The sequence below is a fragment of the Dromaius novaehollandiae genome, chromosome 3 (assembly GCF_036370855.1).
Source record: "Dromaius novaehollandiae isolate bDroNov1 chromosome 3, bDroNov1.hap1, whole genome shotgun sequence".
Taxonomy (NCBI): domain Eukaryota; kingdom Metazoa; phylum Chordata; class Aves; order Casuariiformes; family Dromaiidae; genus Dromaius; species Dromaius novaehollandiae.
The window spans coordinates 7,747,135-7,773,713 of record NC_088100.1 but is presented as its reverse complement, the minus strand read 5'-3'; the positions used below and the strand labels follow the sequence as shown (position 1 = coordinate 7,773,713).

Sequence of the window (26,579 nt, the reverse complement as noted above, 5' to 3'; positions counted from 1 at the left end):
CCTCAAGGCAGACAGTGCACAGCATGTAGCACAGGGGAAGGGATTGTCCGTGGCAAAGGACAAAAAAAAGAGTAATACAGGGGCCAATTTAAGTTCATATAGAGCATGTGAGAGGGACAGCTAAGAGGACAGGCACATTCATTTTTTGGAGAACTGCCTTAGACAAATGGTGATGCAGAAAGCACTGACATCAATAGAACTGATTAGAAACATTGAGTCAGAGCACAGGATGGCACTGAGCAAAGGTCTAGTTACAGGAAGCATTCTTACTGGCTTTAGCTGAAATCCTCCCAATTTAGGATCTGCTGTAAAATGTTAGGGTTTGTTTTTAAGTGAGATTATTCGTGTTCAAACAGATAAGATTCAGGTGACATCCTCTATGCAGCTTTTGATCTGAAACTATTTTTTTAAAACCAGTCATTGATGTACAAAGTTAATGGAGTCAGGGTAGGTTCGAGAGTGCTGTGATAGGTGTAACTGAAGAGGGAGCACCCTTAGAAAGGTGTTGGATGTGAAACACATCAGTCCTTGTCTAGCAGCACAGGGAGGAGATTGCTCTAAGCACAAGAATCTAAAGTCTCCTGGAAATTGTATCAGCTCGAGAGTGGTTTTGCGCACATGCTTTTCTGTGCTCTGTGCCAGCCTTTGTCCCAGTGGTCTGATTGCGGTAGCAGCGCTTTTAAAGCTGCTTTGCAAGGAGAGGAAAAATTAAGTGCGAGTGGCATAAATTTAGATCAGACGCATTTTTCATGTATCCAGGCAGTGGCAACTTCCTAAAAACCGATGCGCTGCCACAAACAAAATGGAAGGAAGGAGCTAGACCTCAAGGTAGCACAGCTAGCCATGGATTTGATGCCAATTTAGGTGGCTGGATGTGGTAGCAGAGTCAATATCCCCAGGTTGTATGTTCCACCTCTGCTCCACAGTCAGTAAGCAGTTTGGAGACCCAGTCAAAACAACTAAAAAGTTGGGGAATGGACATGTGCTCTATCCTCCTGATGTTATTCCTTCCCTTTTCCAAGGAGAATGAAATGAAGCTACATGCATTAAGCCAGTTTAGGTAGTCTAAAATTAAGCATATTAAAGATTAAGTACTCTAAACTGGAGGAGACGGAAAAGTGCTTCTGAGCTCCTCGATCTGGATAAGAAAGCCTATTCACGTAGGACCACGTGTACCATCCTTCCTTTTAAGCCCAAATTTTCATTAAAAAAAAGCATTAAAGCATTAAAAAAGAATCTGGAGTGACAGGCTAGACAGGAATCACAGCCTGTCCGAACCCCATTCACCTTCACACCTGTGATACACCCACAGGCCAAATTAGTTATAGCCATTAAGAATCAGGAAGGCAGAGTGAGAATAGCAGAGTTGTTTATTGCTCATCAAAGAGAGAACTGGCAAGGTTTATATTTTTTGTATAAAGGAAATCTCCCCAGTGAATTCATCCAGGTATGTTGCACTTTAATTTGTAAGATTTTATTTATAAGGTTTTTACTTTTCCTGAATAGAAAGAGCTACCTGACAGCACAGGTATCCTCTGATTCAGAGTGGCAGAAGATAATTTGTTCATATACTAAGAATTTTTGTGCACTAATTTCACTGCTATGATTTTTAATACAGTATAGTTCTGATTACTTCTGATCTGATGACCAGAAAAACCTTGGAAGAGAAGGGAGAATTTTTAACAGCCCATGTATTTGAGCATATAGTGATGGCTAAAGATTGAGAAGTATTGAATCCTTTTAGGTATGAGAGTCATTGTTTTTTTCTATTCATGAAAAGAACTGGACTTACATGATGCTTTTTATGAGGAAAAGGGAGATGTTTCTATTGTTTTGGGGAATGAATGTCCTTTTAAAACATGGGGGAGAAAATCTCCATTCTAAACAATGGATATGGGTGCAATTCATTAAAGTATAATGCCTGGGAGACTCCAGAGGTCTATTACTAATTTTACCATTAACTAGCAATAAGCAACCAAGCTCTTGCTGTTCTAGTTTCTTCATTTTAAAATGAGCATTATGAAACTTTCTACATGAAGACTGCTTAATTAATTGACATTTGTAGAGCACTTTCAGGTCCTTGGAGGAATAGGGCTGGAGGAGAACTAAGTTTTATGGCTACAAATAACTTGCAAAACTCAAGCTGGTTTCCAAATAATTCTGTGCTGAAGGGAAAAAAGAAGCCATATTGAAGTAGTATGATTATTGTAATATGCTTCTCTCCCTCCTTCCCCTGCCCTTTAATGCTAGCTGTGGTAAGATAGACAAAAGATGAAAGTAAAGCTGGAGGGGATGTAGAGTCTTGAGGAAAAATGAGGTGATGGGGAGAAATAAAGTTCTATTCAGCAAGGTCAAGGGGCTAGGTTCGGAAAAAGAAAGTAAAATCAGTTAATGAAGGCATAAAAGGAAATAAACAGTTTTGGACTGAATTTAACATAACTTCACAGTGTGCCTATGCTCTTTACTTCACCAAGCAATGAATACATGTGTATAGCTACCAATGAACATATATATTCCTAAGCATTATGAACAGGATAGGGGAAGGAAGATAAATTTAGCTCATTATTTCTCCAGCATCACATGCCTTTCCACTTTATCACAGGAAGAAACTTCTGAGAAGAGAAAAGTAAAGGCAAGTTCAACTGTTTTCCATCAGTCTGAAGCATCGATACATCTCTCTTTGCATGTAACAAGGACATTTCTGGTGTTTTAGGTAGCAGGAAGGGGGAGAGGTTAGAGTGGACAGTAAAGATGCACCCTCTTGCGAGGCTATTTCAGTTGCATGCCTGTGGATCCGCATCTGCCTTTGGCTGGAGTGCAACAGCACAGTTTCTTCCTTACCAAATTAGCTGTGACACTAGCTGCAGCTGGTTGCATGTCAGGGAATCTGCTGCATGGCTGATCTGATGCATAAGTCAAGGAGATTGCAGAACTGCACCAGAATGCAGCTTTGGTCGTAGTACACTGTGAAGTGGGAGAAAATTCTGAGAAACTCTCCTCTCCATTCCTGATTTGCCAGAGGCTTCCTGGAGTGGTGAAGAGCAGCACTCTGCTGCCCTGGTGGTAATACTTGGAGAGCTAGGCTCAGCTGTAGCATCAGCATTCTTCCTTCTCAGAGCTCATGGAAGGCTGGCATTGCCAACTGACCACATTTCTTCCCTGTAACTGCCGGAGCTATGCAGGGCAGGGCAAAAGAGTGAAATCCTGTGACATGCAGGAATTTAGAAAAGTGAATGTAGACCCTTAAAATCTACTGCTCTGTTATAGGGAAGCCAGCTCTGATGGACTGCTCACCCCAAGAAGCCTTCTACAGTCCTTTGGGGAAGAAAAAATGGGCAGAACCCACTGGACTAGTAGAAAACTTTAAATCTACTGACTCCCAGAGAACAATGATTCCTTCTCAATTCAGGAACAACTCTTCTTACTCGGAGTCGCAGAGTAATGCTTTTCCTTCCACTCTCTTGGAAGGCAGGAATCAAAGAGGTAGCATGCTTTAAATCTCTGCCTGTGACAAACCAAGCAAAGGGAAGAAAAATAAATCTGTATCACTTCAACATCATGGTCTCTCATCTCCAGTCATCAGCTATATTGTCTGTGCTGTCTATGATTTTGCTTATTTGCCTTATGAGGTTAAACATAACCTCAGAGGATGCAGAACATGTCTTCTCTGCCTGTCGAAGCCTCAATGGCCTCACTGTTTGGGAGTTAGTAATAACAGCAGCACTTGGCTCTGTGGCTGTACAGACTGTTGTGATGCCCTGCTCATACCTTTCTGTACTCTCTTCCCCACCGTTAAATCTAGGTCCCTTTCTCACAAGGACTTTCACTTTAATCTACCTATACTGCAGCCCCTCAGACTCTCCTCATACTCTTGTGTCCCAGCTTCTACCTCCATTGTCACCTCTATGCTTAGCTTTTGTTCTCCCTATAAAACTCCAGCCATTTCTACTAATAGAACATTATGGAATTGACTTGTTCATGCTGCTTTTGTTCCTGTTCTCATTGTTCTGTTTCTTTTTACGTTATTTAGATCAGAAGTTCCTTGAAGCAAGGACGATCTGTTCATCTTTGCTTAGCACAGTGGGACTGTGTCCTCTTTGATCTCTTGGCACTTTTGTAATAGAAGTCATTGACTCTTCAGCGAGATGTTTGGCCAATAAAGTACTGAGGCCTGCAGTAACCAGAACTATCTGTGTACATATGGATGTTTTCAGGACCTGTTTCCAGAACTATGATTGTATATCTTTAAATTGGCTTAATGTAGTTTAAATGCAACACATTGACATGACACTCTTCATCCCAAAGGCTTTTGTCACGTTTATGAAGAGGCCTGCCTGTTGTGCTAGTATATCAGTGAAATAGACCCACAGATACCAATGGAGTTAAAATGTGACAAAACTGGATCAAGGACTGTATGTGCAAAAATGCATTACCATAGTTTTGCAGTTGAGTATTTACAGTTCTCTGGAAACCTCAGGCTAGTGCTTGGCAACAGTCAAAAAAGCAAATAAATTATTAGGACATATTAGAAAAGGAACAGAGAAAGAATCAGAACATATCATTATGCCACTGTATAAATCTATGGCTTGCCCACATCCTGAATACCAATCAGCTCATCTTGAAAAGGAGCTGTTTAGACCTGGAAGCGGTACAAAATGGGATATGAAGATGTCTAGAAACACCAAACGATGTTATACAAGGAGATATAAAAAAAGAGCAGGATGCTTCAGTCTGAAAGAGAGATGACTAAAGGGAAAAGATGATAGAGGAATCTGAAATCATGAATGCTGTGGAGAAACTGAAAAAGAATATTCATTATTTTTCATTACAGAAGAATAAAGGGAAATTAATCAAGAATAGGAAGCACTTTTTCAGCTAGTGCATAATAAAACCATAGATCTTATTACTGGAGGATGACTGGGATACCAAAAATGGGTTAAAACTGATTTGACACATTTATAGGAGAACAATCTACCATGGAGGAAAGGCCCCTGAAGACTCTTAAATACAGTAATGGGAGTATTCTTTCTAACTCAGAAAGTCCCTAAAAAATCAGACTCATAGTGTTGTCCGAAAAGCGGATTCGTTGCCCGGTGTGCAATGAGCCAATAATTACACACTCAGGAGAGACATTTGCTTATTTATTTCAGAGTTGCGCAAGCCTGGGTGCTCGGTGGTCTCCCACAAATCAAGCACACCCCCCCTAACTTTTCAGGTAGCATTTATACAATCAAATTTGCCATATTTGTGACTTCCTTCCTCTTATTGCCATATTTGTGACTTCCTTCCTCTTTCACACTGATTGGTTAATGATTTCTTCACATTTCCCTGGGTCCCACCCCTACTTCTCAAGGTCCTGATCAATTAATTAACACTGCCCCAGCTGGGTCAGTAGGTGTTATCTTCCAAGGCCCTGAGGAAGAAGACATAATCCAGACCCCTTAATCATCACTGTTTTAACAGTGAGAGGAAGCTTTTTACTTCCCAAGGTCTTGGCGCCCAAACAGGCCTTATTTCTCAGCCTTGGCATCCTCCCTTCTGGAGAGTGGGGCACAGGAATGCAGACTGCTTGTAACTCCCTTATCTTTCCAGCCTGCACCAGCTCTGAGGCCTTTTCTTAACGAACTAGGAGCGCGGCCTAAGGCTTCAGCAAATTTAGCTACTTATGCTAAGCAAGTGTGCGGCTACTCATGCTAAGCAAATTCTATCTAAGATAGAAATTATCCAAATTTACCTACTTCAAACATTCTTTCTGAGCTTCTCAGGGTTGTCTTGTAACAATTCCCCCCTTTGAGACTTATATGATCATTTTCATATTAGTCTCACTCTTTTAAAATCTTTCCCATATTAGTTTTATATAACACTTAGAAATACATTGAATCACTACATAAACGCATACAAAAATTACTAGCATCAATCCTAGAATTGTTAAACATTTTTTAACCCATGAGCTCACATCAGGGAACCAGGAAGTCAACCATTTCCATATTTCTTCAAATCCGAAAGAAGTATCTTCTTTCTGAACCTCATGTAAGATTTCAGTCTGCTTCCAGATTTCATTTAGATCGGTAGAAATTCTCCCGCTTTGATCCACATATACACAGCAACTAGTATTTATTACTGTACATACTCCTCCCTGAGATGCCAATAACATATCTAGAGCCATCCTGTTTTGGGTACTTATTTTAGCAATTTCTGAAACCTCCTCTTGTAAAGCTGCAATGGCATCAGAGGTTTTATTCCCTATTTTTTCAATAACTGCTGAAATATTTACTATTGCTTTTTCAAGTTCACTCACTCCCAATTGTGGAAACAGCCACCTTACGAATGACTGAAACCTAGTAGGTCGATCTATTAAAGGATTATTGACCCTCTTTTGTCTCCTCATGAATGTTCTTAGCCAGGATTTTTGTTATTTATTACTCAATTCTTTTCTTATAGTAACATTAGGGATTATTGCCCCTAAAGTACACGTCCCTGACCAATTAGGAGGTAGCACTTTTCGTGCCTTGTACCCACACAACCAATACCATCCACTACCTTTCGGAACATGCCACCCATTTAGTTCCTTACTTGGCCACTTATAACCTATTTCAGGTATATGAGAGCAATTTTTATAACCTCCCACCTTAATGGCTCCAGTACAGTTGATCGGTTGCTTTCCATAGGGTACAGTTTTTTTCCCACCATCTATTACTATTATTACATCTTCGGACACATTGATAATAATCTCCTGTCACACTCTGGACTTCCCATTCCTGTTCGGTTGTTTCATTATATTTCGTTTGATCGCTATCATTTTTTATCTGTTTCATAAATTCCATAAAGGAAAAATTAAGAGGCACTCCAATTAGGGGGAAGCCCTTATTGGAATGTTCAGGGAAGTGGGTACACACCCAGCAATCCTTCTGGTTAATTATCTTCATAGATTTCGTAATTACTTCCAAATGGAGATTATGGCTCCAAAATCCTTCCTGGTTCCCTTTAATTGTTTGGCTCAGGTAACTTAGAAAAACTAACCACCACATTTCTCTCCTGGTTATTTGGGAGAACATCATTTTTACACAGATACCATAGATACCATAACAACAATATTAACCCTATTCCTAACAAACAGATTAAAGCAATTCTTTCCTGAATACAATCTAAATTTAAAACCAATTCGCTTTCAATACAACTCATATATCTTTATATATTTTTAACTTTAAAGGTTGAACTTGTTCAGCTTTCCACGTCTCTCGAGGTACTGCTTTCACTCGGGTGTAGTGGATCCAGGAATCAATTCCCTGCAGTTTCATAGCAGTATTTGTTGTTAGCAGTACAAGATACGGTCCCCTCCACTTTTCTACCAATGGCTCGTCCTTCCAGGTCCGAAGATACACTTGATCTCCCGGCTGGAATGAATGTACAGGTGAATCTAAAAGTACAGGAGATCTTAACTGGATGTACCTACGGAGAGAAGTAAGAACCTTTGCCATAGACAAGAGATAATCACTTAAAATTTGATCGCCCTTAACGTGCATTTGAACTTCATTTCCAGTTAAATTTACAGTGTAAGGTTTACCATACAGAATCTCAAATGGACTAACTTTCTCCCTAACCCTTGGGGTTATTCTGATTCTTAATAATGCCAGAGGTAAAACATCAGTCCATTTCATCTGAGTCTCCTGACACAATTTTCCTACCTGTCTCTTAATTGTTTGATTCATTCTTTCCACTTTTCCACTGGATTGTGGCCTCCAGGGGGTATGTAAGTCCCATTTAATTTGTAGTATTTTTGAGATTTGCTGTACTATTTCTGCTATAAAATGAGGTCCTCTATCTGAAGAAAACCCTTCTGGTACCCCAAATCTTGGTATAATTTCTTTTAATAACATTTTTACTACCTCCCTGGCCTTATTGGTACGACACGGGAAAGCTTCAGGCCATCCTGAAAAGGTGTCAACAATTACCAACAAATATTTATATCCATTACATTTTGGTAATTCAGAAAAATCAATTTGCCAGTAATCCCTGGGCATAAAGCCCCTTTCTACTTCCCCTGGGGGGGGCTTCTTCTGAAACACATTAGTCCATTTTCCCTCTGATAATTCCAGAGCCCGGGCTAAAGCAATCAGTTCTGCTTTCTGGGCTGATGTATTTGCTGGTAGTGATCTTGCTTCGATTTCTCCTTCCAAAGTGACGACAGCGTATCCAGCCCTTCTTTCTCCCTTTATTATAAATCTGCTCCCATTGGTAAATAATTCGCAGTCTGGATTCTGCAATGGAACATCTCTCAAATCTGGACGGCTGGAATATACTCGCTCAATAGTTTGCAGACAGTCATGAGCCAACCTCCCCCTTCATGAAATGGTAATAAAGATGCCAGATTAAGGGTATTATACACCTTCATGGTTACATCTTCTTGCTCAAGTATCACTGCCTGGTACTGCACCATCCTACTTGGGGATAACCAGTGATGCCCTTTTTGTTCTAAAACTGCTGCAACAGCATGTGGCACATAAACAGTCACTTTTTGTCCCAATGTCAATTTTCGTGCCTCTTGTATTAACAGCACAGCAGCTGCAACTGCTCTGAGGCATCCTGGCCATCCTGCACTCACTTTATCCAGCTGTCTTGAAAAATAAGCCACAGGTCTTTTCCAATTTCCTAAAGTCTGTACAAGCACTCCCAAAGCCTGGTGCCCTGTCTCATGTACATAAAGTTTTTTTTTTTTTTTTTTTTTTTTTTTTTTTTTTTTACAGGCAGGATTGGAGTATTGTACTCGGATTGACATTCTCGCAGCAGTCCATACTTTAAGAAATTATTAATCATAGGCTCCAGTCCAACACGGGCCTCTAACTTCATGGGATACTGTTTTCACCTTACCGGTTTAGCTCCTTGTTTTAATTCCACCTTTACCGGTTCTGCACATCTGGCTCTTCCAGGTTTCTCCGTTGCCCACACAAAAGGGATTACTGCGTCCATTACTTCAGAGGGAATTTCACTTGGTCCATCCTCCACCTGTTCGGAATCCAGTGCTTTCTGCAACATATATGCTTGTGCCTTCCAGGCGTTACTTTGTGGAATGTGCACCTTAACTTTGTTTTGATCAAAGGTTATCTGTGCCCCCAGTTTATTCAGTAAATCCCTCCCCATTAGGGGTAATGGGCATTCTGGCATGTATAAGAATTCATGTGTTAACACTTTATTTCCTATTTCACATTTAATTGGTTGACAGAAAGGTTTGACCTCTCGCTTTCCCGTGGCCCCAATTACTGGCATAGAGAATTTACTCATTGGTCCCTTACAGCTATTTAGTACTGAGTATGCTGCTCCAGTGTCTACTAAAAATTTAACTGTTTCGTTCCCCAGCTTTACTGAAACCAGGGGTTCGGCTGGGGAATCCAATTCCTCAACCCCCGGTCCCCGTCAGTCTGAATCCTCTGTACCAATCATGAGCAAATCTGCCTCTGGAACAGATGCAGACTCAGGTTTCCAATGATCTGTTTGTCTCTTCGGGCACTCATTTTTCCAGTGCCCCTTCCCCCTGCAAATTGCACACTGATCTCTCCTTAGCGGAATTCCATCTCCCAAATTCCCTCTTACTCTACACCCTCTTCTACGTCCTTGTCCTTTCGGAAAACTCCTTCCCTGAGAGGGAGTTTGTGCTTGGGCAAATGCAGCTGCCAAGATTGCAGCATTTTGCCTCTTATCTTTCAGTTTCTCCTTTTGTTTTTCCTTTCTCTCCACTTCTTCCCTATTATTGTACACCTTATATGCAATTTCTATTAATTGCGATATCGACATCCCCAACATACCATCTACTTTCTGAAGCTTTCTCCTTATATCTGGTGCTGATTGTCCTACAAATAATGTAGTAAAAGTTATTTTATTTGCTTCGTCCTCGGGATCCAAGTCTGTCCATTTTCGGGCAGTTTCACATAACTGCTCGTAAAATGCAGAGGGATCCTCAGTCTTACCCTGTGTGACTTGATATAGTTTTGCAATATTTTTGGGCTTAGGTACTCCATGCTTTACCCCATATAGTATTAACTGTTGGTACTGTTTAGTCATTAACCTGCCTGCCCCTGTGTTTTGATCCCAACCCGGTTCCCGGGTCGGCATAAAACGGTCTGGTCCGTCTCTGGCATTTTGCCTTTCATTTTCCTCTTGAGCTTTATCTAATACCATTCTTTTCTCCTCAGGTGAAAGCAAAGTATTTAAAAGCACCTGTAAATCCTGCCAATCTGGATTATGATTTTCAATTATCATTTTAAAGGATTGATACATCTTTTCTGGATTTTCTCGGTACGACCCGGCAGACTCCTTCCAATTCATTAAATCTGTAGTTGACAAAGGGACCTTCACATACACAGGCATCCCGTCTGGTCCGACTGCTTGACGCAGCAGGGCCTGAATCACGGGATTTTGTTGAGCCCGAGTAGCCCGAGTTCTGCCTGCAATCGGGCTACATGCCTCACTTCCCTTATTTCTGCTATTAACACTATCTTGATCTCTTTCAGGAGAGACCAATAATTGTACATCCTCTTCCTCATCACCCGCTTTTAAACATCTTTTCCCAATGCTACAAGCAGAGCAACACCGAGACATTTTCTCTTTGTTTCCCATCATCATTAACACATTTGAATCAGAGATCAACAGCTTACATTTTTTTTCTAGTTTCATGATCATTTCTCAGAGAGAAGAACAAATCTACATATGGGACCTCATCCCATTTGTTCTGTCTTCTGCAAAACAACATAAGTTGCAAGATTGTATTATAGTTTAGCGTTCCCATTTCTGGCCATTTTTCCTCATCCTCCAGTTTATACATTGGCCACCACTGAGTACAGTATTCCTTTAATTTTCTCCTTGTTAAAGGATTCCCACCAAACTTTCTCCAATGTTTCAGGATGCATCCTAAAGGAGAACAGGAGGATACCCCCACAGATTGTCCTGTTCCCGTATTACCACCCTTAAAGGAACGTTCTTACCAATTACGCTTTCGTACACTCCAGTCGTCACTGTCCAAACGTGTACAAAGCTTACCTTTGGTTACCACAACCAATTACCCTTGTATCATACCCTTTATGCAATGTCTCTTAATAATTACTGCGTTGCACCTTTGAGTCGCTTACCTGTTCCGACCAGGGAGGGTGCTCACGGAGTCCCCGAACAAAACGGTCGGTGCGCGCTGGAGTCCGATGAGCAGTGTCTCCCCGCCGGAACTGGCAAGACAATCCGGGCAAGGCTTTACAGCGAGGTCCCATCTGGGTCGCCAGAAAACTGTTGTCCGAAAAGCGGATTCGTTGCCCGGTGTGCAATGAGCCAATAATTACACACTCAGGAGAGACATTTGCTTATTTATTTCAGAGTTGCGCAAGCCTGGGTGCTCGGTGGTCTCCCACAAATCAAGCACACCCCCCCTAACTTTTCAGGTAGCATTTATACAATCAAATTTGCCATATTTGTGACTTCCTTCCTCTTATTGCCATATTTGTGACTTCCTTCCTCTTTCACACTGATTGGTTAATGATTTCTTCACATTTCCCTGGGTCCCACCCCTACTTCTCAAGGTCCTGATCAATTAATTAACACTGCCCCAGCTGGGTCAGTAGGTGTTATCTTCCAAGGCCCTGAGGAAGAAGACATAATCCAGACCCCTTAATCATCACTGTTTTAACAGTGAGAGGAAGCTTTTTACTTCCCAAGGTCTTGGCGCCCAAACAGGCCTTATTTCTCAGCCTTGGCATCCTCCCTTCTGGAGAGTGGGGCACAGGAATGCAGACTGCTTGCAACTCCCTTATCTTTCCAGCCTGCACCAGCTCTGAGGCCTTTTCTTAACGAACTAGGAGCGCGGCCTAAGGCTTCAGCAAATTTAGCTACTTATGCTAAGCAAGTGTGCGGCTACTCATGCTAAGCAAATTCTATCTAAGATAGAAATTATCCAAATTTACCTACTTCAAACATTCTTTCTGAGCTTCTCAGGGTTGTCTTGTAACAATAGAAGCCAGGAAGGCAGAGTCAACTGTACTTTCTCTGTTCTTTTAATTGTTTACTAGGCATCTGCTACTGACCACTATGAGAAACACAATGTTGTTCTAGATGGACTTTGGTCTTACCAAAGAGCACTATTGTTGTGTTCTTACAGCTTTACATTTGCAATCTCTGAAATGAAAATTGTATTCTGAGAAGCCAAAATAGAGACTGATGATTTTCAAATACAAAATAGAGGCAAACTTTTGACCACTAGTTTCAGCTGAAAAATAGGTCTCAAGTCTTTCACTTCAATATTTAAAATTTAAAGTTATAGCCTAGCATACGTGGGTGTTTGTGGGAGAATGTGGCTAAGCTGTAGTATTTCAATATTAATACACAGGTTTTCATGCTAGGAGGAAAGACACACTATGGAGTTTTCACATGATGATCTTTTGATAAGAAGCCCAGAATACATCCAAAATTTTAAAAAATTACCTAACAGGTTTGTCTCATATGTACATCAATCTATACATCCATCCACAGATAGATTTATCTTTTGCCTGTCTCCTCCTTCCCCCAGCCCAAATACTGCACTCAAAACCCTCCATATCAAGAGGCAGAGAGAATCCCCTACAGCTGAGAGGGAAGGAAAGAGTAAATTGCTTCACAGATGAATGCAGTGAGAGAAGATTGGATTTTGATGGAATATGTTGTGTCCCAAGACTAAAGCTCTTCCAGAGCAGCTGTTCTGTCCTTTCTGTCCTTATACAACCCTCAGCATTGTGGATGTCTGAGTGATTTCCACCAGAGCACTGAGACTAACATCTGCCTCATGAGGTTTGTTTGCTTATTCATTCTCCACCAGCAAGAAAGCTGTGTGTGCAGTGCAATGTTTTGGTAGGAAGGAATTAGTTTAGGACTTTTATATAAAAATATAGGACTCTTTTTAGGTGACCTCACATGGCATCTAAGATGAAGTTGGGCATCTGTGATGGGATGTTTATTCAGAAGAACAATGAATTTATTGAGAAGAACAATGAACAATCCAGACCGCTTACTCAGGAGAGTTGTCAGACTGTCATCAGAAGGTTAAAGGTCTTCCTTTGGACCCTTTCAAAACCTTACTCCATCCCTCCCTCAACTCTATACAGAAATTAAGCATGCACTTTAGGAGGACTAGTTTCCAAAGCAATGCAAATTTAAATGCAAAACACCTGAATAGGTTTGGTGATGTGGATGTCATATTCTGTCTCTGGCATGAAGATGGGGCTGAAGGTGCTCAGTTTAGGTCCTGTATCTAGCTTATGGCATTATGCTGCTGCTTGTTACCAGACATTTCACATCTTTCAGAGGCAATATGCAAGTGATAATGGGAAAATCCCTTGCCTCCGGTTCCTCTCTTTAATCAGCAAATAGGAAAGCTTGGAGACAAGAGGAAGGGAGATGAGTGGGAGATCTGACATAGATGTAGTAAAGGGAGTGGGTGGTGTTTGGTTTTCTTTTCTTAGTCTTTTTCTTTTTTAAGATAAGTCAGTAGCTAAGCTCCTGAAAAGTTCTGAGAGAAGCTCTGAATTTCAGGATGTTCATTAATGCATTGATTTGGAGCTAAAACAGAGTGTGGGTGTTTCTTTTCTATTTTAAGTTAGCAAATTCCTCAGGGCCTTCCCTGTTCTGCTTTTAAAATATATCTGATCACTTCGTAGCTATATAAAACCTCACTGGAATTTACCAACTTCAGTGTCTTGCAGACCTCCAGGAAGTTTAGGCTTCTATGTCTGTATGCAGATTTTGATCTGGGGCCACTGCATGTCAAAGGACTTGTTTGTGACATTGCTGTTCAAGGCATATTCAACCTACCAATAGCAGATGTCAGCCTGAGACTTGTAAATTTTTCTATCTGTTGATACCTGCTATTATCAACCCAGTAGACCACAATGGGCTCAGAAATCTGTTGATGGACTGTGTTGCTAGAATCATGCACAGTTTGTGAATTGGTAGCGCAGGACTAACTATTGTGTCAACAAAGCTGCTGTTCATGCCCATTAAATCTGTATGCTAAGCACCTTCACGAATGGATAGGGGCAGCTATTGTTACCATGCTATGGTCTGTTTCAAGGGTAAATGACTTGGTTAGTTTACATTCTTTATTTTTATGATCAAAGGCAATGGCCCATGGTACAGAATAATGACTTGTACCTTTTCAGTTTAAAAATACATCCACATCTGAAAAATAGGAGTATGGTGAAAGGACTGGAAATCTCAGACTTCATTTATTTTTTTTTTATGCTCATCAACTAAGAAATTAAACAAAACCTCACTTGAAACTGACTTGGGGGTCTGGTGACATCCTTCTAGCCTTAATTTGGGACAGATGCACCATAGGGTGTGCAGCTTACCTGGCAAAGGTCCTCAAACTCTCTTGAAAAGAATCCCTTGAGTATTTGGAAAGGTGATGTAACACCACAAGGTTCAGGAATTCGTCACCATATGGAGCTGTTTTGTTCTGGTTCAGAAGAGGTGCAATCCCAGCTTTCTACCTAATTCCAGTGCATTTACTTATTGCATTGTGAGGCACAGAAGTCACTGTGTTATTGAAATGACGTGTGAATGCCAACACAGCCTTAGCTGCTTTTGCAGAAGCCACAGTTGTAGGACAGGTAGATCTATGGTGCACCAAATGCCTTCCTTAAAGGGAGAAGCCTGCTTTCCTCATGTATTTCTGGCCTCCTTCCAGCTTCCGTCATGTGTTCCTGCTGCTGTCAATGATGTGTTGACACATCTGCTTTCTGCACTTCAGCCTATTTACCCCTTCTTGGTGACCTATTGTGATAGGGCAGATGCTTTTGTTCTCTCTTCTCTTCCCATCCTTGTGGATATAAGGGAGGGTAAAAAGCTTGTTCCATGGACCTCTTCACAGTGTTACTATCTCTACTCTTTGTTTCTCCTTTTCTTTATCTGTCTTCACCTTGACCCACTTTTTGAGCTGGTAGTAGATATCTCCCTTTGAGGAAACTTTTCCAGACTGATATGCTTTGCGAGCAGAGTCCTTCTAATTACATTTCTCATAGGATAACCATCCTGAAGGAGTTGCATAATCCTCCCTTGCACTGTCCTGCTGACGAGCTGCAAATGACAATATGTAAAAATAGTTGAATTTTGTCCTCCTTTCTTCTTTATTTGAGACTGTTTCAGAGAACTTCTCCTTTCTTCAAAGCTTCACATACAGATTTGGTTACTTGCACATGGTGTTACAGCACTTACTACCTATAAGCCATGCTTTATATATCTCTCTCTTCTTCTTCTGTTGCAGACCTATAATACCTCTGGGGTTTACTATGTTTTCACATATAGCCTCTATAGCATATAGTCTCCTTAGCCTATGAAGGGGAAAGGAGTCTTCATTTGTGTAAGGTTCCTTCATTCAAACTCAACACATAAATAGTGCAGTAAAACCTTGTGGCAACTTTGTAGAGGATCAGGTCAGGAAAGCAGGATTTGGATAACCACAGCCTTAAATGTATCTTAAATCTTGTCCAGAATTGTGATGGAGTCAAAGAGTAAGGATGTGTTAGCTTTCCTGAATTTAAGCCTAAATGAGAGTCTGTGATGCTCAATGGACTAAAAATGAAAATAATGTTAAGTAGAAGAGGTAAGATTTTGGGGAAGAGTTGAAGGCAGAGAGGGAATTCATCTGGTACATAGCATGATGAAAGCTTTTTCTCTCTGGTCCAGAATTCCCGGAGTAAGTGTTTGGAATGAATGTCTAAAAATATTCTGAAAACTGATCAGCTTTTGGCAGGAAATCTGATTGGTCATGACTGATAATAATGAAACTGTGAATGATACTAAACTTCACATCCCAAATAATATTCGTACAATCTGAGTAAGCTAATTTTTTTTTCATTCCTTTTGTATGCTCACACCTTTTAGAATGATAAAGACCACAGAATTGTCTGGATTGGGGAACATCCAACCACTTAAATCTGCCATTGAGATCAGAAATTCATTGTGAAAGATTCTGTACAAGTATGGAGGAAGAGATAGTCTTTGCTCTGACAAGAAATCAATCTCCAAATGAATGGAGAAGACAAAGCAAGTAATATATGAGGTATATTGCAGCTGTCACTTTTTGCAGATTATGAATTGAAGAAGAGACCATTGACTCAGATAAACAGTTGAGCCACCGTAGCCTAACAAATTCCCTTGCATCAGTTAAGTCACAGTAATTTATTCCTCTGTTCAATGCAGAAGATACTAATGTTAGATTATGTGGTTAAAAGCTCATCTCCACAAACACGAGGGAGCACAGAGAGAGAATTCAGGAGGGGGAGCCAGAATAGCACCCTGCCCCCAACTACCCCCAGGTCCATCATGGGAGAGTGATCAGCCTGTCCAGGGCTCGTCTCCACAAGCACAGAGGGGCACAGAGGCACCAGGGCAGGCAGGGAAACCCAAATTACCTACTCGGAGGAAGGCACATCCTGTCCGGGGACCTCCCAGGAGAGCCGTTGTCCAAGTGTGAACCCATGATGACAAGTCAACAGGAGTGACTCTCTGGGTATTGGACACATTATGGGATGCAGGGGAAGAGCATTTTGGGATTGTGCAAGACTTATGTTCAAGGGAGGAACCAAAGGCAGAGAAAGGGAGGGATCTGGGTGATCTGAGGAGGAACAAATGTGGGAAAAATGGAGGGATAAGGGGATAAAAAGGGGCTGTTTGTGTGTAAATGGGACTGGTCAGTATACTTGTCTGGCCATGCCCTGTCTCTGACCAGTGCAAGCTGCTTTGTTTTCTTATGGAATTCTTTTCTAACTATTTTCCTGGGTGAGGGTCTCTCTATTCTCTGTGTGCGTGTCAGCAGCTGGAGTCAGACCGCAGGTCACAGGGGCCTCTGTGTCTGTGGTGTAAGCAACCGGAGAAATCGGAGCAAGTGAAATTAAGTGCCAGCAACCAGAGTGGAACTGTGGGTCAGAGGGCCCATTTGTGTCTGGTGTGTGTGTCTCTAGGAGTGAGACACCTGGAAGATCGAGGATCCAGGAGCAGCTACTGGATGGATCCTGTGTGTGTGTGTATATCTGTACCAGCAACTGGAGTGGGACTGTGAGCTTCAGGTGCTGGCAGCTGGGGAGATTGGGGATCCAGGGACAGCTACTGGGTGGACTGAGTGTCTCAGCCCAGCTTCTGGAGGGATCCACACCATACTTATGTATACTTATATGTATATATATCCCACTCCTGATCAGCCAGAGAGGGGAACAGGATGGGGCTGTTGGTGCTGTTTGTGTTTGTGTGAGTGCTGAGTGTCTGTCTATGTTAATCTGTGTGGCCAGCCATATGTATAGGTATGTATAAGTTGTGTATGTGTGGGTACCTACTGGGAACAGATTCTCAGCCTCACTACTGGTTGGACCTGGGGACATGGGGCTGCGGCAGCCTCACCCTATAGGGATACTGGGTTCAGCCTCCTTACCTTATAACTAACCTGCAGATTTGCTATTGGTTAGTCATCTGCATAAGGATGGTTAACATAGTTCAGCAAAAGTGTCTACTGATATGACCTAAGAACAGTGTTGAGATCATGTCTGGCAAGCAAGAGATCAGAAATGAATGGATAAAACCTAACCAGCTGGAACTGGTAAAGAGTTTTTTTTAAAAAAAAAAAAAAAAAGACCATATGCTCTTCTGCCTGTGGTCCCCCTAGACTTAATTTGACATTGAGATCAGGTGAATGAACATCAAATGGAGAAGAAGCTTTATCTTTACTTCCTGAGATGCCAGGATGCTCTGTGATACCATCAGGCTTGTGTTGCTCTGAGAGACATTCTTACTAGACCAACCACAGATGTGGTTTATGTCACGTCTCCCCAACCTAACGTAGGCCATGATCCTCACTTGCAATGTGAGACTTGCATTCCCACTTCTTCCTGTTTGCCCTTGTCCTTTCTTCCCTTTATTTCTTATCTTCTTTTCTTGCCAGCTATTGATTGCCTTGTGTAGGAACCCATGACCAAAAAGCAAACAGCCTGCAATGACTTACACCAGCAGGTACAAATCTGATGCTTCTCAAAGTGAATCAGTGTGAATCAGCCTAACTCGTTGGTCAATATTGTACCAAAATAGTCACTAAGAATGTGGGATTGTGTTTACAGCATTTAAGACAGCATGACAGGACTGTCATCCTCCAGCAGTGGAGTGGCCAGGAGAGAGAGAGTTGCATTTCCTATCTCTTCTGTCTTTGCTCTCTTCTTTCTGTGAGACCTTTTTCCATGTTTTGCTTTCAGGAAAGTAGGATGACTCTGACTTCAAGTAAACATAAAGGCTCCAGGCTGTCTCAACTAATTTTTTCCCTACTTTCCTCAAAAGGCAGTTTGGGTCATCTTATGTCAGTTAGGTGGGGAAAAGCTGCATTAATTTGAAAGCCATACTTAATGTTTTGCATTTCAAATGTCTTTATTATTTTTTTCCCCACCTCCGTTTTTAGTAAAGGGAGAGAGATTTTTAATGGCAATGACTTCTTGTAGAATTAAGCAAGTTTATATCTATAACCGGAACTCCAAGCCACATTGGCCACTGGACATTCAATGGCAGCGTCCTGTTACCACCTTTCACTCTTTAAGTTAATTTATTTAATGATTCTTAACATAGCAAATATGGCAACTAGTGTTTTAAATGGAAGTTTCAATTGTGCAGATCTTCACAAACTCCTTGAACTGCAGTTCTGTATTTCTGTCAAGTGTATGGCTTTACAAAAACACAGACATATTTGGGCTAATGCTCAGCTGCATGAGTAATTATGTCTCATACACAGCTGAAATATTTTGTACATAACTGATGTATCCTCATCCACCTATGCAGTAACAGGCATGTCTGTTTCTATTTGTCCTTGACCTTCTGGAAGGGTGCATTTCTTCTTTAAATTTTCATTAAACTTTTCTATAACTTCCCGAAGGATGTATTTCTTCACTAATCAACCATATGATACTGCAAATAGTCTCTTCAATGTGGAGAACAGAAAATAAGGGATTTATCTTGGTTCTAAAGGAAAATTTCAAGTTGTGTCTTTGCACTCCTTAAAGCAGTAGGAGAGCTGTCAGAATACATGCACACACATATGCCTGCCCACCCTCCACTGTCCTGTGTGATGATTTGAAGAACAAGGGTGGCTTATTGATAGGAAAGTATTTTGGAGAAAGAGATAAGAACCAGATTGATCTGATATGAATGGTACTACAGGAACTTTAGCAAAGGAGAAGTGACAGAAAGAATACAGAAATGAAAGAGATAAATGACTTCTTAAAGATCGTATTTCATAGATCTTTATTGCAGTCTGCTCCATGTTCTGTACATATTGGGGAAGAAAAAATAGGAAAACTGCAAGTAAGGTGATAAATACTTCTCCATGGTGCAAATGACTTCATAAAAACTCAACTTTCACTTATGTTTTATCATCCTTTCACCAGGCACCTTTGATGTGCTATTTATAGCTGTGCAATTCACAGTAGCCTGTCAATTATCCTATAGGGCATTTCCTGACTGTTGGCTGGAGGTGGATGGAATGGCAGCAATTGCTATAACATTATGGCAAGCTTGCAAATGAGATTTCATTGCATCCTCGCAATAGGATGCAAATGTTAAGATAAGAGGGCATGAACAGCTTTTTTTGCCTTCCTGCTTTGTGCCAAAACACAGCTAAGATGAGAAGATGAGTGGAGAAGAAAATATCAGCTCTCCATTAAGCAATGTTTGCTTCAGTCACCTTTTTCTTTCTTTTTTTTTTTTTTAACCTGACATTTTTTTCTGTTTTCAGGAGGGCTTGCTGTTCTTGTTTGCTGGTAACCCAGAGATGGGGGACATTAGCTAAGGTAAAATGCTGAGAGCTTATGAATAATTCCAGCTTTCACATTGTTGCTGGCTCTGATCTGGCCAGTTTGGAACACAGACAGATGAAGGTATGTTTTCTTCTCCACCTCTCAGTGTGGTGCATTTTAAAGATTATGTTTTTCTCTGTCAGTGTGAGGATTAGAAAGTTTTCTTAAAAAAAAAAAAAAAAGAGAGAGAGAGAAAGAAAAAGGAAGAGGTTCTCATTACATTCATGCAGTGTAGATCTAGATCTGAAAAGTGGAAAGGAGCTTTTGTTTATCTTGCTTACTGTCTCCAGTGGACCATTGATTTTTACTAACATACACAAGTACGGAGCTCCAAACTTTGGATTTAATTTATTTTTGCTTAAGAGAACCTTCTAGGAAGGAATCCCTTCTTCATTTGGAGAAATGAAGAGTCAGAGAATCCACCATTTATTAATAACACAGTCCCTGGCTGAATGCTCATTGCTAGATGTTCACATCTAATTTTCAATCTATGTTTCATCTCACATCATTGGTTATCATCTTCTGTTTTTGAAACCACGTGCTCACAGTAATTCTTCTCTACCTCCTTGTCTCTTGTGCTGGAGACCACTCTGTTTGTCTGGCCTGCAGTGATTATTTACAAATCAGTTTATTGTTATTGAGTTTATCAGTAGCATATTTATACTTACTCAGTGAATTGTACTGTGCCTCATACCTTTCTCAGCAAAAAAGACAGCTAATCATCGCATTTAATGATTTCCCATTAACAGCTGCTTTTTGAGATTGTGCTTTTGCTTAATCTATTTAAACTGAAATTTATTAATATTGTATAGTCCTAATATTTTCATCAGATTGTTCTACTCTACGGTCAAATGCTTTGCAGAAATCTAAGCATATTACATCTCTACTGAATGCTTTATCAGCTGAACTTGTAATGTCCTGAAGGATGTAATCAGGCTTATGTGACATGATTTATTTTTCAAAAGACGCTATTGAGAGGCAGTACTTATATCCCTGTTCCTTAGTTGTCTCTGAGATGAATGAATGCTCAGTCAGGTTTCCCATTAATTTATGTAGGATTATAGCAGGCTTTTTGTTACCCAAGTTATCTCTCTTCATTTTCTGAATGTTAGAATGTTAACATTTCTCCATTCTCCCAGACTGTGCCATTCCCAGATATATTGAAAATAAACGACAGCTGGCCAGAATGCCGTAAGCCAACTCTTTCGACTTCTGGTGCAAGCTATTTGGGTCTGCTGAAAGCATTTCTTCCTTATGGTTATGGTCTAATATCCTGCTGAGTTACTTATGGACTGGAAAACACTTTATCATGCTCAAGTGATAAGTGTAGATCGTACTGCTTTTTTTCAAAATACAGAACAGAATAAGTTTTTGAACACATCTGCCTTTCCTGCATCATTAACTGTCTCACTGCCTCCCTACCACTGCTAGTATTTCTTTTCATCCTACTTCTTTCCCTTTATGTGTGTATGGGTAAAATAGGCAGATAGACTGTTATACCTCTATTTCTCTTTCTATTTCCACCTAAATAATTTTCAGTAATCTATCTGCTCCCTTTGCTGTGCTCTTCCCCAGTTCCCCTGCTCCCTCATAATATCCCAGAAGTCTTCTACATCTCCAAAGTTCCAAGGGATACCCTAACCTCATCTTACAGCAGTTCTTCCTTTGTAATCTAAAAGCTCTCAGCAATGTAGAAAAGACTTCCTCCAGGTCACTGATAAAGACATTAAACACAGAGTTCCTGGCAAAGACCCCTGCAGTACCCCAGTTGTCACTGTCCTACATTTAGAGCGTGGCCCGTCAACAGCTCTGAGCCCAACCTTTTTCTACTGATCTGATTGTCCACCTATCCAGATCATAACCTCTGGATACAAGAATATTGTGGGAGATGGTGTTGAAAGCCTTGCCAAAGTCAAGGAAAAGACATTTGCTGCTCTTCCCTTGTCCACAAAACCAGTCATTTTGTCATAGAAGGCACTCGGATTGATCAGGCTTGAATTACCCTTGGTAGATCCATGCTGACAGTTCCCTTCTCCTCCATCACATGCCCAGACATGTGTTCCAAGAGGGCTCTCTCCATGATTTTCTCAGGGACTGAATTCCTGCCCAAGAACCTCCTAGATACTCCTGTGCTGCCTGCATTTCACTGGGGACTTCAGCTGTTCCTCTCCTCAGTCTGCTATGTTTTTCCCAGCAGCACTTCCTTTTTCCCTCCACCTTCATATTTAATAATTCAGAGAAGTCAAAGAAAAGCTTCTCCAGAATATCACAGGATTTTAGATTAGACCTGTGGAGCTGTCTCTTCCTGCCTTTAATACACTCAGCTGTACATCTCAAATGATTGTATTCAATGTTGGCTCCTATGAAGCTTCCATTCTCTGAAGCTAAATATCTAAGAACCAACTAGAGATAATTACAAGTAAATGCACTACTAGCTAAGAAGCAAATCTAAAGACAAAAAAACCCAACCAAACAAACAGAAAAAAAGAGATACAAATCCAAACAGGATGAGAACAGTAGCAAAACTATGACCATAGTACATCCACAAGACAGCAGAGATGTGGCACTTTGGTAACTTCATTTTGAAACCTACATTTGTAAATAAGCTACCTACTTCATACTTGTTTTCTCTTTCTGTTATTTTGACCTTTTATCTATTTCCAGCTCCTTCACAACATAGTTTGTACCTGTAAAATCTTAACTAAAGTTTTTATAACTTTTTAAAATTATTTTTTACCTAAACATTAACTAAAATTCTTCACCTCTCAGAGTAGCCAAGTTTTACTAATCATTTCCTGTGTTCACTACTCTAGAATGTTATATTAGCATCCCAGATTCCCTATCTCTTTGTACCTATTAGCTTTTCAGGATTGCATCCCTATCTGGTTGTGTACAGCAGTGAGAGCACTAAGAATGCATTCCAATGAGGGCCTGCAGATACTACAGCTTTTTGAAAATAAAAGTCTAACAGTCAGGCTGTGGACAGAGCTCAGTTTCTGCATCCAGATGAGGAGACAGATATTTGCCTTCTCTGGTTTTCTGTACTGAGATTTCTGTGTAAATGAAAAGAGAGTTGATTATAAAAGCTGTCTGCTAACAAGTGATGTTTTTATGTTTAAAAAACATAACTTAATACCTCTACTAACTAAAAGATTCTAGAAGTGAGTGGGAAGTGAGCAGATGGGTTCTGAAAGCTAAATGTTTCTGTCAATAAGAAAACCTTTTCCCTGCAAAATTTAATTAAAGAAAAAAAATAATTTACTACACACAGAATGCAGGAAGCACCAGTCCAATCACCTGAAAAGTAGAAAACAGTTTTTGAAGTGTAGTCAGTTAAATAGTCTCTTGGGTCTTAATACGCTGAATGTTTGATCTTGCTCTTATGTGGGAAAATTTTTATCTCTGTCTACTAAGCTTAGATATGTAAGGATGTGCTGAGGATTTCAGGTTTGATTATGATTACAATCAGATCTTAGTTTTCAAATTTCTTTTACTTTGTGATGCCTGAGACCAGTGGAAATCAAATGATTTTTAATGAGGTGCTGCACAGATGGAGTTGTAAAAAATTGCTGTTACAAAAAGCTTAGAATATTAATGCAAGCCCCTTTTTTCAACACAGGAATGCAAACATGATAAGATTAGGAGTGTTTCCTATTGTCTGAGTCTGGATGCCTAAACTTGCATGCTAGTCTTGGTGTCATGTAGTCCGTGGAGACAGGGCGTTCCTGAAGACCACACAGAGCAGAATCTGTGTCATGAAGAACTTTGGGCCTCAAAATTGCCCTGAGAAACTGATCTCTCTTCATCATGCTTACAGGCAGACTAGCTTCTTAACCTACGTGGCCACAGCTAAGTGCCCTTCCTCAAGTCCCTTGCTCAAGGTGATGCAATATATATGTTACAAAACAAGGAGCTGAACGCGGAGTTCTTGAATTTCCATTCTGTCCTTTGTCCACCTCTTCTCTGACTCAGCTGAAATGCACGGACCTGATGTCACTCTATTTCTTCCTTCAAGTTTCATAAATATAGCTAGAGGTGCCCCTTTCACTCTGAGGATGCCTGTCCTATGAATTTAAATAACAAGCACTACAGACAGATTGTCCAAAAACACATTCACCTTGGACCACTCCCATCCCACAGAGGAGCAGGCATCTGCTGTGGCTAAAATTGGATGGAAGTGATCCAGAACTTTAGGTTTCCCAAGAAAGAGGCATAAAAAATTAGCAATTGTGATCTGGCTACTTTTGTTGCATCAGTGTGTATTGAGGCAGCTTCATCAGAGGAAGAGCATGTTGGGACCTTTCTGGCTTTGCTGCACTCTGAAGTTATATTTAATGGTGTGGTGGCTAACCAGGTCCTCAAGGTCTAACATTATCTATTCCATATTTAGCGAGGCAGCCATTGCACTCTTTCATGCCAAGGCAAGACTCATTTTATTTACAGCAGTAGTCAAGCTGTCCTTGGTAGCTGAGATAAGAATAAAACTATCTTCCTATGCAAAACCTGCAGGGTCAGATTTCACCATATTAATGAAGATATCAATTATTTGTAATACCGAGTGGAAGAACCCCTGGTGCAGTCAGGCTTGATGTCTCTTTGTAGAAGGCGTTATATGGACACACGAGGAGACACAGTCTGTGTTCTAGGGACTTGGAGGATATAAAAGGCACACAAATACCTACGCATGCAGGAGAGGGGGGAGAGCGACACAGCAATTGCGAAGAAGAGATGCAAATTATTAGAAAAGCAATCAGGGAGTTGATGAGCACATGACATTTATCCTTCACTTGTATTTTGAGTGTAATAACTTTGGGAAAGGTATATGGCTGAGAGGGAAAACTAAGGCAAAGGAGGGAATCAGTGAAAATGAAATGAAATTTTGGCAACACTACACTAGCAATTGAGTGGCAAGGTGAGGGCTCAGCACATACATGCTTTAGAGAAGTTTGTGCACTGGAGCCATTTGTGAGGAGACAGTAGAATCTAATTTGTTTGAACTCTACCATCTGTGGTGTAATTGCCTTACTGCCAGTGGGATTTATATGAGTAAATGAACACTAGGAAGAGGAAGAATACTAATAGTAGGGTTTTATTTTATATAGGACTATCTCTGTTCATCTGTGTAAATTACATTTAAAAAATAGGTCAATTAAAACCTATTTTATATAGGACTATCTCTGTTCATCTGTGTAGATTATATATAAAAAATAGGTCAATTAAAACAAAACTTCTACCGAGAAGGAAAGAAAAAACATGCTATCATAAAAGGAATCTGATTGCTGTCTAATTACAAAGAAAAAAACCCATTAATATCAATTCTGCAATACATCTTCAACAGAGAACCAAAATAAAATTGGAAGCTGACATCTTTCTTTTACAAATAGTTTTTCTAAAAGCTGCTGGTTTGACAAGCTTCCAGACTGACATCTTCTATTTATACATAAAGGCATTGGATTTTTTTCTCCCAGATGATATTTGGTAACAAGGCACTTAACAGATGGTATGTCAAGTTGGATAACTTTTTTGTGATACCAAAGTGTATTTTAAACCCCTTTCCCATTAAAAAATATGGGTCTCAGTCTATAGGAACTATCACTGTGGTTAAAGAGACATTCCTTCATCTTCATGAACCATATCTCCTAATACATCAGGCAGCTGTTGCTGATAGGCAAAGTAAATTTCATGTCATAGACAATATTTGTTCATTTTGACATAGACTGAGACCATCACAACATACAAGTATATAGTCTACTTAGTATCGTTTTGAGGACACACTGATATCCTGATATACCTGACCTACACGTGTTGTCTATTAAGCATTGTCCCAAACCTGACTTTCAGTAAAGTAGCCAGTAGACAGTGTTGAAATTACAGGCCCCCTTTTTATAACACTCCTGCTGCTGTGATTAGAGCTGATAAAACTAGACCAAGGAATTGCAATAGAAACAGTTTTTGAAGTTCAACTGTATATTAGCCAAATATCCTGCTTTATTTCTTCAACTTCGCTCTGCTTTCTGCATTTGACCTATTCACTAGAACAGGGACCAAGTATGCCCACTGCTGTCATGGGGTACATTGTGTTACTTAGCGGTAGTTTGGGAGCTGGCTAAGGCTACGTGAAATCTCTGCAGGATGTAGTGAAGCAGTGGAAAATAAGGGTTGGCAGAGTGCTATATTCTTATGTTAAGAGGATGTAGAGATAGACTGAGCTTTGCCTAGCAGTGCTTCCTTATACTGCATAAATCCTGTTCTGCTCTCATTATGTTAAGAAATTGATAATTATCATTATGATTCACTTTAATGATTGATTCTGATAGAGAATGTCACAGTTTTTGGGTTATTTTTGTATTAGACTTGAGATACGGACTGTTACACGTCTGCGGACGAAACAGCCTAAAAAAGCGAAAAAACTGAGATAAACACAAGGTGCTTGGGGGGACCACAGGCTATCAGTTCTTCTACTTCAATTTACTTCTTCTGTCCAGTTAATATTTATTTCACAAGCGGAGAAAATTTCCTGATGCATTTCCAGGTGACTGTAGCTAACAGGCAAGGCTCGATCCATTGCCTGCTGCATAGGTAGGTAGCACCATTTGAGGCTTTAGCTGTCCACGCAGAACCTATGGGAGGCATGTACCCTTCTGGACCAGCTGTGGTGGACCAGGAGGAATATCCCAGGTCAGATCAAATGGTCTTTAGAAACTATATTTAAACAACTGAATTGAGACCACAGACACTGGCAAGATT

General features: G+C 40.5%; 1 long non-coding RNA gene across 5 annotated transcripts in view; it reads left to right on the top strand.

The window, feature by feature from the left end:
• The first annotated feature begins 1,362 nt into the window (after positions 1 to 1,362).
• Positions 1,363 to 26,579, top strand: part of LOC112988298 (uncharacterized) — a 43,446-nt gene continuing 18,229 nt past the window's right edge. For all 5 annotated transcript variants that reach the window (XR_010388165.1, XR_010388164.1, XR_003260498.2 and 2 more), the window contains exons 1-2: positions 1,363 to 1,447; positions 19,772 to 19,913. This is a non-coding gene — a long non-coding RNA (uncharacterized LOC112988298). The remainder of the gene's footprint in view (positions 1,448 to 19,771; positions 19,914 to 26,579) is intronic.